Source organism: Aptenodytes forsteri, unplaced genomic scaffold (genome assembly GCF_000699145.1).
Source record: "Aptenodytes forsteri isolate BGI_AS27 unplaced genomic scaffold, ASM69914v1 Scaffold83, whole genome shotgun sequence".
NCBI lineage: Eukaryota > Metazoa > Chordata > Aves > Sphenisciformes > Spheniscidae > Aptenodytes > Aptenodytes forsteri.
In genome coordinates this window covers 6,326,104-6,340,035 of record NW_008795371.1, presented here as the reverse complement: position 1 = coordinate 6,340,035, position 13,932 = coordinate 6,326,104, and positions in this window count along the sequence as shown.

Genomic DNA, 13,932 nt, shown 5'->3' with positions numbered 1-13,932 from the left:
GCCGGCAGCTCCCCCGGCTGGCAAACGGGGGCTTATAAACATTTTATGTGCTTTTTAATTTTTTTTTCCCCTTCTCTTCAGGGTTTTTTTTTTTCCTGTTTGCCGCAGGTGAGTGTGGAGGACACCGCGCTGCCGCCAGCAGTCGTCTTCCCCCTCACGGTGCTCCGGAGGTGACACCTCTGCCAGCCCCTCTGTCCCGTCAGGGCTGCGGGAGCCTTCCGCGGCGCCCACCCTTGGCCGCCCGCCGCTTTCCGCTGACAGACGGACAGGCGCAAGGCACCCAGCAGCTCACACCGCCACAGCCAGCCAAGGGCCGGCGGCTGCCCGAGGGCCGCTGTCAGAGGGTGCAGGCCTGTGTCTGTGGGGAGAAGGTGAGGCTGCCGCCCCATACAGCCTGGCTGGGCTGCAGAGGCAAACACACACCAGTGACCATATCGCCATTGGTTTGCAGTCCTGCTAGGGCCCATTTCAAAGCACAACTCCTTCAGGTGTATATCGTTCCTTGGGCTTTTCAGGCACCAAAGTCTAGCCTATGCTTCTCAGCTGTCTTTGAAAATAAAGCAAATAAAATACCCGGCGCGGCCTGTCCGCACCCCATTGCTGTGGAGAGAGGCAGGACCCATCTGCCAGCCAAGCCAAGCAGTGGAAATGAGGCAGGGAGCTGAAGGGTGCTGAAAGATGGAGACCGAGGCCACAGCATCCCCAGCTTGGCTGGGTCCCAGACACAAAGTCATGCTGCACATCTGTGCGTAAAGCTGCAGGTGCAAGTTTAGTCCTAAGGGCAAATGACACCAAGCCCTTCTTTTGGCAGCAGCGGCTGGTGCCAAGCAGAAGGACAGCCACATCCAGAGTGATGTACACAGAGGGAGTCTGCCTTGGGCTCCGAAAGGAGAAGAGGCTGCCCAGTGCACCAGGATGTTTTATCGCAGCAGTGTGGAATGCGGAGAGGGCTCCAGCTATGCAGAATATGAAAAAAGAAGCTTTTTTAATCCAGACCCACCTATTTATTAGCTTGTATAATGAACTATAAAAGCTTAAATGAAACCAGAAAGGCTGCACGGTGGGAAACAGGTTTCCTGTGTGTATGACTTATGCAACTGTAAGTACTTGGCACTATCAGTGCAAACAAGCCCTGGGATCCAGCAGCCCCCTGCTCCGGACAGAGACATGCAGGGAGGCTCTGCCGAGTATTGGGGCCTTCCCAGCTAGGTGGGCACTTGCTGCACACCTCACAGGGAAGGAGGGGGTAATAAGGCCACAGCAAATCCACTGACCCTATTCCTCCACCATCCATACACTTACCTCCCTGCAGAAGGAAAAGGTGACAGTAACAGCCACACTCCCTTCTGCGCTACTCCAGCATGGGGCTAAATATTAACAACCTCCACAAACCCTCCTTTCTCTCTGGGCCTTTCCCACATGCTCCTTTCTGTGTGAGGTGGTTTTAAAGGTGCTGTCAAATTGCTTTAACGAGGCTGTAGAGGAATGTCTCCTCATTGTGTCTGCCAGTGGTTTGCTTTTAGACACACCCCTGCCCTTTTTTTCTCAAATCCTGGACATTTCTCCCTCCCTTTAAGCAAGAAAACCTTTACCTAAAAGTCAGGCAAGTCTGGCATAATATAAATAATGAAAACTGCTAGTGGTCTGCAAAATACTGCACACTGCCTAACGGCACCTGCCTGTGTTAAGGCATTGACCCAGCTCCCTGCTGACAGGTCAGAGTTAGAAGCAGGCACTAGCCTAGAAATCAAAAGACCCAGGTCTAATTCTTGTCTTTGCTCCCTGCCTGGCATGACAGTGTTACTTGATTCCTCCGTGGCACCTCTCTGTCTTCCTGCATGTCAGTAGGAACAGGAATTAAACCAGCATTTTGACAAACCCAAGCTTGCAACACATATATTCCCTGAATATCTATCCCTGGGGAAAAGAAAAAAAAAAAAAAAAAAAAAAAAAAAAAAAAAAAAAAAAAAAAAAAAAAAAAAAAAAAAAAAAAAAAAAAAAAAAAAAAAAAAAAAAAAAAAAAAAAAGACTTGGCAAACAGCCCCTGATCTGTGAAATCACCAGTAACATAACCCAGAGCACCAGCTCCTTTCACACTGACAACACGCGTACTCTGCGAGAGTAACACCAAGTCCCCACCATCCACCGCTCTCGCCCGCATCAGCACAGACAAATTGAGCTCACGACAACCAACGTTTCCGCAGGGCGACTCCTTCACAACTTAAGCCAACACTGGCTGACGCATGCATTCACAGGAGCTGGTCCTGTGGCTGCAGGGAGGCGTTCCTGGTGTCACACCTCCCAGGTAGGCATTAGCTGCTTCAGCCGCCCGCACGGACACCCTGTGTTGCGTGAACCGACTTCTAGCAGCGCTTACAGAGGAAGGAAAGCCTGGAGAAAGAGCCATTTTGTAGATTCAGGAAGAATCGGCTAACTCCCTGGCTGCAGGTCCATAAAGAACAAAGTGACAGTAGGCCTGTGCCAACAGAAGGGACATTCCTTCCCCAGATAATGGTGTTTCTGCCCCAAAACTTATGGCAAGCAAAAGCCCCAACTTATGTCCTGCAGACTCCCCAGTGTTCCCGTCCCTGTCGGCGAGGAGTTTCTTTCTACCTTTCAATAGCTGCAAACCTCTGATGCTTTGAGCTGAGAAAGTGTGAATGGCAAAGAGTAGCAGCAGCAAGTGGCAGGTGTTGTAGTTCAGCCTTTTGTTCCTGCTTTGGGAGACATTATTTCTGTGCTCTAAAAAAAAAATCTTTGGTGAGTCAGGTATACGTACAGTATATCATACACCTCTTGGTTTGTATAAGATCCCAGCAATGAAGAGATCATTGGGGAAATCCAGCAAAAGCTGCTATAAATTTATCTAGCTCAGCAGAAGCTTTTCCCATGCAGCCAGCCTGTAGCCAAGGGGAGATCCATGCTTTTGAAAGGTTGGTATAGATGCAAGAGGCCTCGAAGCACAGCAGCATGAGTTACAGAGATTTCTGAAACAGAATTTCTCCAGGCTCTGAATCCAAACCCACGCTAGGCAGCCCCTGTCCACTTCCAGCTGGCAGCTGTAGGATTCAGACTACCAGGATCCAGCTGTGCAAGATACTAAACAGATGCAGGTAAAGAACAATGCATGCTCCCAAAAAAGACACCCCCCCAAAAAAAAGAAACCTTAAGAATAGGGAAAAGCCATTTCACAGAGGAAGCACTGAGGAACAAGATGATTCACAACACGTTGCATGTTTTTGTAATACTGCAGCACAGTATTACCCCAGTTTTAGGTTCAGTCTGAATCCTACCGCTGAAAATGCTCTCTGGCTGCCTCCCGTGGGTTGGGGGTTCAGAGCATCAAGAAGTTGTGGTCCGGGATCAGAGCAGTTAAAGCAAATGAAAGTGGAAGTTAATGGAAGTTAATTCAAAGTTAAGGGAGATAGCAATTCAAAGCTATTTTAAAAATCACAATGAAGACGTTCTTATTCCAGGCGAAGGTTGCTTTACATTCTTTTAGCTTAATCCACTTCACACTAAAGAGGACTGTTTAAATTTGGATTAGGCACTTTCTTTGCAAACTGAGTGTTCTCCCTCTGACCACTCATCAGGAACAGCAGCTCAGACACAAATCCCCATGCTGCCAAACCCTATAGCTCTAAGATAGGGCACATTGAAGCCTTTGTAGATGCAATTGTTCAAAAGCGCTTTCCTTCTCAAGTGAAAGCATCCCCCCGGAGGTTAGTGCCCTCCAGTTTGGCAGATATGAAGTGCTGCCCACAGCTACTCAGCCCCCATCTCGCAGGGCTCAGTGCCTGAGACGTGTTTGGGACCATGCTTACGTTCTTTCTCTCCCAAGCAGGATTAAACCTCCCAGTCTCAAATACAGCCTTGCTCTGGTTTCTGACCATCTCTGACTCCAGACAGGTCTGCACACTGAGGTTGACATTTTATGATAGATTTAAGCTGCTCTAATTACCGGAAGAGTTGGCTGTTCTTTCCTTTGTGACGGCATTAGTGCTTGAACGAGCCCAGAGCTGGACAGAGGAAAGGATGATGGTGCTGAAAACTTAATTGGCAACAACAATAACAACAAAATCAGTCCCCTGCTCCAGCTCTCCGTGCAATCACCCGAGAGTTTAGTGCCAGCACAAGGAAAGCAATGGGAATAGACAGACAGAGGCACGAGGAAGCTTTCAACGGCAGCACAAAGCTGGATCAGCTCAACCTCATTGCAAAACTGCAACCTCGGTCTTCCCAGAAAACGAGTCTCTCAGGGACCTTTACCACCAGGACTCGCTTCGTTGCCAGACTTCTTCTGGTCTGGCAGCAACTTCGGCGCTAGAGGCAACGTTGACATCCAGACGAGAAAAGTGACGGTAGCCTCCTGTTCTGTATGTGCGAGCAATGCCAAACAGGAGCAGCTGGTTGCACATAATAACATGCATTGTGTAAGTGAGCAACACAATAAGCAATTTGCTCGACAACCCAGGGACATCAGGACAATTCTGTATCACAGAGAAGAAAGAAAAGAAGAAAAAAAACACGCGATGACCAAACCCTAAGGGAGCCTCAGTATACTACACATTCATTTCATTACGCTTGCTCTTATAAATATTTATTATACAGCCTATTTCATCATTCTTCCAGGAATGGGTGTTGTGTTATTGTTATACCCAGGGAGGGCTTTCCCTCTTCCTCTGGTCCTGCTGCAGGCGGTTGGCAGTTGCCAAAGATAGATAGGGAGCAAGAGTGTGACATTAACTATGGAAAATGCTACTTAAAATGGGGCTCAGGGGCAGATATTGGCAGGTGCATTGTTAGGAGAAAAACGAATGGAAGAGGAAAAGACAGCAAGTAATGAGATTCGGAAGCCTGTATTTAAAATACGTTCACGGCAAAAGGGATTTCTGCAAACAAGGGCCCTGGCTCTACAGCCAGAGCCGCAAGTGAGCAGAGACTCTCGCACCCTGCAGAAACCTGCACAGATCCAGGATGGGGGAATTTTGATTTAGATGAGTGCCAGGCTATGAAACAGCAGTGAGGCTAAGGTATCAACAGTATCAACATCATCTGTCTGTCTATACATGGAAAGCTATCATATTAATGTAAGGTTAAAAGATTCTAGCATTTATAGAGCTTTGCACATAAAACTTGGAGTGGTTTGGGGTTTTTTTGTCTCTTCAATTTGTATTGCTACCTGGACGTCCCCTGTCCCCTGTTCCTTGCTCTTACTGGGACTTGTCACCCAAGTGAGGCTTTGCAAAATCAAATGCTAACTTGCCTTACACAGAGACGCATCGGCTGATTCATTATTCGAGACGAGTGACTTGGGTTGTGTTACTGAAGGTTTGATTTAGAAAAACATGGTGAGACAATCCAGGCTGAGTAGATTTTAGATTAATCTGTTTCACTTAAGTTAGTCTCCCTTGCTGTCACGTGAGTCTTTTTTGTGTGTTATTTGTTAACCGGCTTGTTCACCATCAGCTATCATCAAATAAAGACCCACTAGAAACATCCCGGTGTGTTATAAAGCAGTTACATAAGAACATCACTGTCTTGTAAACCTGCATGACTATGAAAAATAATATTTGCTCATAAACAACATCTGTGGACTTCTCCCTACAGCAGTTACCAAGTACCAATAAAAGTTTTGATCCCTAAATAGTCTAAATTTTATACGCTGCTACGGTACCTACTAACTAAGGCTGGTTTTAGGCATAAAGAACACATGTAACATCAAGGAATACTGCACAGTCGGGGCTGCCTTCAGAAATACCCGTCAGCCTCCTTTGTAGTGGGAAATGTGTTCATGTGCCAAAAACAAGGATCTGTTCCGAAGTTTTATTAGATCTACAGAGCTGGCTATAAAATGCCATGCTAGAAGCGAAACAGCCAAAACAGGGAAGCTGCCTGCTGCACATCATCATGCCACCCTCTTGTGGCTAACCCCAGAAAATATAGCGGTGCACGCCCAAGGACATGGCGTAAATGCCACCAGGTTATTTTCGGAGTGCCTTGCTCCACACGGATGAGCACACTGCGTGTGCAAGCAGCAAGGTCCACCTTTTAGCTTGGTGTCAGTTGAAGCTAGCTTAGGAGCAAAAGGCAAGGTTTGAATAAAACCATTCCTGCACTTTGGAAACTTTGGGATCTGGAGCTGATCTGAGAATGGGATTTGATTCCAGTCCAACAGGCTGAAGGTCTGCAGATGTTCATGGTGGACAGATTTTTGACTGCTATGTCTCTGGCTATTCTCTACTCAGAAACTGGGACCATATACCTGCCTCTTGAGATAGTTTTAGCTATAAAATTCTGTGTTTTACTAATATTTCACAGAGAGAGCGCCTGATGCTTTCATACATTTCTGTTCCTGCATCGAGAACCCCTGTTGCCCCTTACCTTCCAGAGAGCCCCACAGATGGGCATCAGGAAGGTGGCTGGGCAGCTCTCGCACCCCCCATCTACCTAAAGAGTTTTAATGCTGTTACTCAGAAACGGCCAGTTTGCACCCAAAGCAGATGCTGGCTTTCACAGCGTCCTCAGCGCCCTCATTGTATAATGCAGGCTATTCCCATCCATCAGACAGTTCTGCAAACCTAAATAGATGATGTATTTATTTATGGATTACTGACCACAAGAAAGAGAAGCTTTGCACTATTGTCAACCTTACAGCATTCGGTCTGCTATAAATAATGCATCATTGTTCAGTGTTGGTTTATGGTTTAAGTTCCAATGAGCATCACGAACCAGCAGACTCAGCAAAGATGAAGGCAGCACAGGGTATTAGTGAGAGAAATAGTACCATCTGACAAAGAGTATTAGAAAAAGAAAGCAAAAATGTAATGTTCTCAGAGTTATTTTAATGTCAACTTCAGCAGCCAAAGACCTGCTTTTACCTCTAATTGAGAATCACACAAATCTATGATTATCCTCTGATTTTCACTCTGCTTTCTCCCAATTGTGAGCTAATTCGATTTCAGATAAACACTAATTATCACAAGAGGTCACTGCCGTGGCCAGCAGGCACGGTTGCAACATGGCATTCAAACACACCAAGAGATCAAAAGAGCCTCTGCTGCTTCCTTTGAACTACCCAATTAAAATTTTCACAAATAAAGCTATTGTTTTACATCTGCTTCATCCAGGGGGGAGAGAGGGCAGAGCACTAAGAGATCATTGCCTCTAATTGGGCTGTTTTCCCTCTTCTCTTACAGGTTTCCTCCATGTGGGTTTTTTCACCGGACCGGTAGAAGAAAAGGTTGTCAAGACCATTTGCGATGCAGCTATTACACCGCAAGGCTACAGCAGGCTGAAAGCAAAGCCGTGGGGAATCTGATTTCCCTCTTGTGAGCAAAAAGGGCATCGATGCCTTTCTTGGAAAGTTTGATTGATAGCCCTTGAGAAGGACTCCTAAAATGTATCTCTCTCTGGCTATTTAGGCAATTCCCTTTTGAAGATGAAGGAGAATATTAGATTAATCCAACTGCTATAATAGCATTATCTCCTGCTTTTAAAGAAAACATATTTTATGGTGTCCGTACTGTAACGGAAACAACCTGCGGCTGCACAAGCCCTGGGCTGGTGCTCCGCTGCTAAACGTGCTGTGGTCTCCTCGGAAGGGGTTTTCATCCAGCTTCTGGGAAACTGGTGTAGATATCAGACTTGTGCCACAGTCCCACGTGGACGCTTGTGGGCAACAGAGAAACCAAGGCTGGGGTGGACCACGGGGGCTGAATTCCACTCTTAGCCATTGGGGAGCTCGCTTAAACTCGGGATTAAGGCAAATTAGCAGGAGCGTAGGGAGAAGGCTGCACGGCAGCTGTCTGGGCTGTGCAGACAGGGAACATCAATCTTGAGAGCTGTCAGCCCAGAGCATTCTGGAAAAAAATAGATGGAAACATGGGTCGAGTATCTGGTGTTATTTGCCTGGTAAAGGTTTAGTAACCCTGAACACCGGGAAGCAGATGGGTGCATTCCTGCAAGAACACCCTGCAATGTATATCCCACAGGAGGGTGCATTCAGCCCTTTGTACAGGCAAGCCACAATAAAATCCCCACTACCACGATCCAGTATCCAGAAACATCGCCAGAGGAGAAATACTCTTGCTGGGAAGGGAATTGCAGAACGGGTATGTCTCGGATGGGGCACGTCAACTTACCTCCGCATCAGGCTGCTCTGTTTGCTCGTCCTGGTCTGCTCGTTTCCAGCACCCTGGGGAACAAGGCAGAAAAAAATCAAGGTAGTGACCGCAAAGGAGATCAGGCTGTGGCTTATGCTCGCTAATGGCTTAAACTCACCTTCTGGGGAATTCATTTGTTGGTGCCAAAGGATGAAAGAAGATCAGGACTCCCCAAAACCAGAGCAGTTGCTGTGAGTTCGTGAAGTTCAGCTCCTCGCCTGGCCCTGAAGCTGTGATGAGCTTTGCCTGGCTGCCAGGTCTCAGGGCAGAGCCGGAGAGCGGCTGTACCACACCTGCCTTTTGCACTGAGCCCCAGCAAGCAGCCAGTCTCTATACTTGAGAGACACCTGGCTTTGCAGCCTAGCTTCTCACCTTGCACGTTGTACTGGTTTTTGGGTTGTATCTTCTGCAGCTCTACTGTTGTACCTTGATTCACCAGCTGAGCCGATCTGAACCTCTGATGAAGAAGCTGTGTTACCTTAAAATACTCCTTTTCCCTGTAATGTACTCCTGGATGCTGCAGACAGTACATTGCTTGTCCCAGGGTTTAATCAGATTAATTAAGCTGCACTTGTATTAATTTAAATTACAAGTATCTGAGGGCTCAGCCAAATCAAGTGATTTATGGGCCATATCAATCTAATTAATACCACCAAGTCTTAAAATAAAAACCTAATAAATGAGTTTATTATACAGATGTAAGATCTAGTTATTAGCTTTGGGTCTCTAGTGACATGGCCGCTTTGATGGAAGTTTTATATCCTTGTTGGGAAAAGGACTTTTTTTTTTTTTTTCTTCCCACTTGCTGTATTTTTAAAAAGTATCTTTTACAGGGCAGGGGGAGGGAGCAACAACACAAGCTCAGTTATCAAAACACTAGCCAAGCCAAGAGGTCCCCAAAGTCTTGCTGTACACAAATTGTGTGGGTTTTATAACTGCAAGTGCCCACAGGAGAATAGTTTATCTGGCTTCTTGCAGGCAGAACCTGCCCTGGTCTGTGTGCTTGCTGTTAAGCAGTCTGAAACAGTAGTTAGCCAGGGGATGGGAATGGAAAAGGAATGGGAAGAGAATTAAAAGCTTCTCAGAAGCAAATCTGCAGCAAAGCGTGCCGTTTGCAGGAAGGAGCTGGGCTGGTGTGGAAGGCGCCTCTCTGCTGCTCAGCAGGGTGACTTTGTCGGGCTGAGTGATGGGTGCCATCTGCAGCAGCTGGAAAGCCAAAGTGCCCTAAAATGTCGCTTGCACAGGGATAACTTAAAGATGCAAAAGCTACCCTTTGTCACCGCGGGGGGGTGTTCAAAATTTACTGGGGGGGTGAGGGGGGTGGGGGAGAAAAACAAAAGTGTTTTCTGCAGAGAAGCCAAATGCCACGATGAAGCTGATTACGCAGAGTACAGGAGACACCTCTAATCCACAGCCCAGGTGAAATGAAATGCAGAGCTAGAGGAGGGAGAGCCGGGCTCGCCCCTGCCGCTACCCGTCCCCCCAGCCCGCCGGCTGCTCTCCCCTTCGTCACCCTTGGCAGCTCGGCTCTGTGTTGACTGGCTTTTCAGTGAGATGCTTTTGCTTCAGTCCTGGAGTTCACGCTCGATTTCCTGAGCTGTAAGATTGTTTCCCTTGCTTTGCAAATCCTCCCTTGGAGCAAACAGCCACGCGAGAGCCGCGGGTTGGAAAAAGGAGCAGGCTCCATCTCTTTACCCTTTGTTTACAAAATAAGTTCTTCAAACGCGTTTGTCTTATTGTGTTCAGGATAACAACCTTCTCCAGCAAAGGGAAGGAACTGGGAGGGCTTTCTAGGGGAGAAAATGGGGCGATTTATGGAATAATTACATAAAGACAACGCCATCCTGTGTGTCTGTCACCGTGATTTATTATAGTTACACAGAAAATTGGCTGATTGGACCATAAAAGATGGCTGCAGGCAAACCTGAACCCCTTTGCTTTCCTGTTTGCCACTCCACACACACAAAAGCCAATGAATTAACTCAGCGACGTTTGTAACACACTTGGAGAAATGACCCATCTTTGCTATTATAGAGGAGGTGCCAGAGCAAAGGTGCTGTAAGGAGCAGTTTATCGGACACGACCACATTTACTATTCCTGCTGCAAAGCCGCGGGCTGGCTGCTTACACAGGAAACCTCTGCAAACCCCACTGCTGCCTTTGCTGATGTACATCAGGGGCTGGGGGTACGTTATTCCACTCCTGCCAGCGTTAGGTGGATCATTTAAAGGATTTTTTTGCAGTAACCCCTGCCTCCCCTCTCTGGCTGTTACACTTTCGTTGTGCCCCTGCTATTATACACCTTCTTTCTGTTCACTGCCCCAATTATCATTTTGCATTCATCTACATCCAGCTGCATTTTCCATTTACCAGCTCATTCGGCTAAAACATCCTGATCCCTTTTATATCAGATCAGGTGGCTTCGTCTGCTTTCCACACACCACTTAGAGTCATTTATATTTATGCTAAAAAAGAAAAGCATTTAGCAACCAAAGGCACTGTTAGCTGAAGGAGGGGGGACTCGGTTAGGAGGGGACCAGACAATAGGAAACCTAAACTTCCAGCTCCAAGGGGGACAGGATCTGGGCATTTTCATTCCTCTTCAAAGCTTAGGACTGTAGGTCATCCAGGGCTGGGAATTCATTCCTTCCAGAGATGTTTCATCATGGGAAAAGCTTCCCCATGGTTTCTTTGTGCAACTACCATTTGACAGCTCTGCCAGGTCTACACCACCACTTACCAAATCTTTTTAGCAGTCCCCTGCTCGTACCAAAAGAGCCTCTCTGTTCCAACAGCGTGTCTCCAGAGGAAGCTATGAGCTCACATCTTCTTTTGTTTAAACCCTCAGCAACAGCTTGTAAAACTTCATCCCTTCAGTCCATGGGCAACCTGCGGTGTATCCCACCCACGCGGCGCCGGAGCAGCCTCCATTCAAAGGATGGGGCACAGAGCAGCACGACGGCGTGGAAAGCAGGAGGCTACCGTGGGACTTGGGAAAGAGGGTTGATCTTTAATTCTACTGCAGCCCACCATGGAGCCGGGCGAGTCTGAAGGTCCGTGTGTCCTTTGGCTTCCCGCTGGCCAAGGGCAGCCAAGGCACAACCGTTTGCAGGGTGAAGTCCCTCGGGTTTGTGCGGGTCATGTATCAGAGCAGTACCTGGAACAGGCAGGCTAAAAATAAGCTGGAAGGCAAAACAGCAACAGCGTATGGAAAAAACAAGCCATGGGATGATTTACAGATGAGCAAACTCCATGCAAATCCCAGCAGGGAGGGTTATACCTTACACTTTCCAAAACACAAACCCCTCTCCAATAATTCCTGCTCACCAGTTGTTAACCTACTGCTAATCTTGCTGCAAGCAATATTAGTTGTTACTTCAGGCCGTGGGTTGGAGATCACCAGCTTATACTAATAAAAAGAGTAGAAGAAACATTGCTTTTAGCTAAAACAGAAGGAGAATCCATCCTTATCCTTCATCCTTCCCGTTGGAGGAAAGTTCCTCGTGGCCGCTGTGTGGCCACCATTTTGTAACAATACAGCAGAATTACTTGTTTTATTTAAAAATGCGTGAGCTGGAAGAGGAAAGAATTTGAGGCACAAATAGATTTTATTAAAACTAATTATATCCAGGAAGAGCAGGGATAGGTTTTATCACAGCTGTGGTTGCAGGCAACATTGCTGCATGTGGGCAGGGTCATTATAGCAGGTCTCTTGTAAAGCAATGTCTGCTGAATGTGTGGCGAGTTATCGCCGAGAAATTTTCAAATGAAAGCCTGAGCTAATCCAGGAACAGTGTTAAAAGGTGTAAAATGGCTGAATGGCACGGAAATGTTTAAATCTGTCCTTTGCTAAATGTTAATGGAGAAACTGCATAATACAACCAACCTCTGGCAGAAGAATCGGGTCTCGCCAATAAAAGGATTAGAAATGAAAACTAGTTTTGTATAAAGATAAAAAGTAACTTTTTGTTCAGTGCAGCTCCAGGCTGCACTGGAAATAGCTGGGTTTCCTTCTTGGACTTATATTAAAAAAGAAAGACAAAACATTTTTATTTAGTGCAAGGTAGTAGTCTGGCTGCAAAGCAAACTAAACCTCAATGTAAATACAATGATGAAATTGGATCATCAAAAACAATAATCATGAAGATCATGTCTGAAAGCAAAGATAGCCCAAGGGGCTGATGCTCTCACAATGACACAGCACGGGTTTTGGGAGCAAATTGCCCCCCTGGGGTGTTTTGCACCCTGGTTTTTAGGGTCTGCAGTGATCTCAGGTGTGTTTGCATGTGCGTGTGGGCATGAAGCTGCTCCAGCCAGAACAGATGAGACAACCCAAGATAGAAAGGACATGGGGCTGGGACCCTTCCGGGGCTGGAGACGATGCCCTGCTGGGACGGAAAGGCTCTGGGAATGGCTTTATTGCCCAGGACCAGCAGCGGGGCCGGTGCTGCCTTTCCCAGTCCCGACTGAATCAATACCCAGCCAGAGCCCGTGGACAGCTGCGGCGCGGGAGTGGAAATTCCTCCCGACCCAGAGAGCGCACAGCAGGGAAGAGCATAATCTCAGTGATTTACAGGCTGCGGCTCTAGTTTAAAATACATTAGACTCCAACTATTTAATTACTGGGCACTACCAAATCACAGAGACAGAGGAGTCAGTCACGTCTGCTAATGCCAACATTTATCATCCTATTTATCTACTCCAGCTTCTGAGACCCATACTGAATCACTTTCCTGTATTAGCTAATAACGTATGAGTTTATTCCTTGTACCTCTGGGTGGCCCTCAATGGATATTATAGCACTGCTGGCAGCACACATCCACCTAGGGATAGATAAACTGGTTTAGAGCATTTAAAGAATTGTAATAATCAGCCAAAACTCAAATCCAAATCAAAGCCTTTTTCTCTGCTGTCTCCTGCCCCCAGATACTAATTCTCACTGGAGAGCAAATGCAAACAGTGCTCAGGCTCGCTGTCCAGCTGAAAGGCTGTAAGCCTCCTGATATTTCTGAGAAATCATTAAATATCAACATTTTACAGTTGCAGAAGGGCATAGAAAAATTACGTGGCTATCTAAGAGCTGGGGAGCAGGACAGGGTGCGCTCTGGGCAGCAGTTCGCATCTCTCCAGCAATGTGCCCCCTTCCTGCTCACCCCTGCAGGGAGGGCAAAAATGAGCTGGCACAGGCATGGAGGCAACGCCGGCTCTCGCAGGACTGTTAGATACCAAATCGGCCGCAAAAGAAATTCAGTAGGTGAAGCAAATTTGTCCGTGGAAACATATTGGGTGTGGAAGAAACATCGAGAGGAGAGTGAGAAACTGCCAGGCGATGGGCAAAGCCGCTCCTTGTGCTCAGCCCGTTCCCAGTAAAGTCCCGATAAATCCAGCACGATCTTCCTCTGCCTGCTTTTCCCCTTGAAAATGAGATGCCTTTCATTTTGCTTGCTTATGCTGCTTTCAATAAGGAAAACAATTTTAATTGCTGTATTTGGAAATTTTCAAGCAGTCTCATTTTCAGAAGAAATACTCAGCAGCCTCTCGGCTTTGCACGAGTGTCTGTCCTCAAGCTGTGCATTAAGAAGGAAAAAAAGAGGATTTCCCTCCTCCCAGAGAGTCACAAAGGAGCACAATAAAGCAAATGTCCTTTTATTCCATGGCAGCTTTTTTTTGCTGGTGCTTTTTACTTCTATCACTACAATGGTTATCTCATTATTGCTTATATATTACAGCCTGCCATATATATATATATATGGGGTTTTTTTTATAT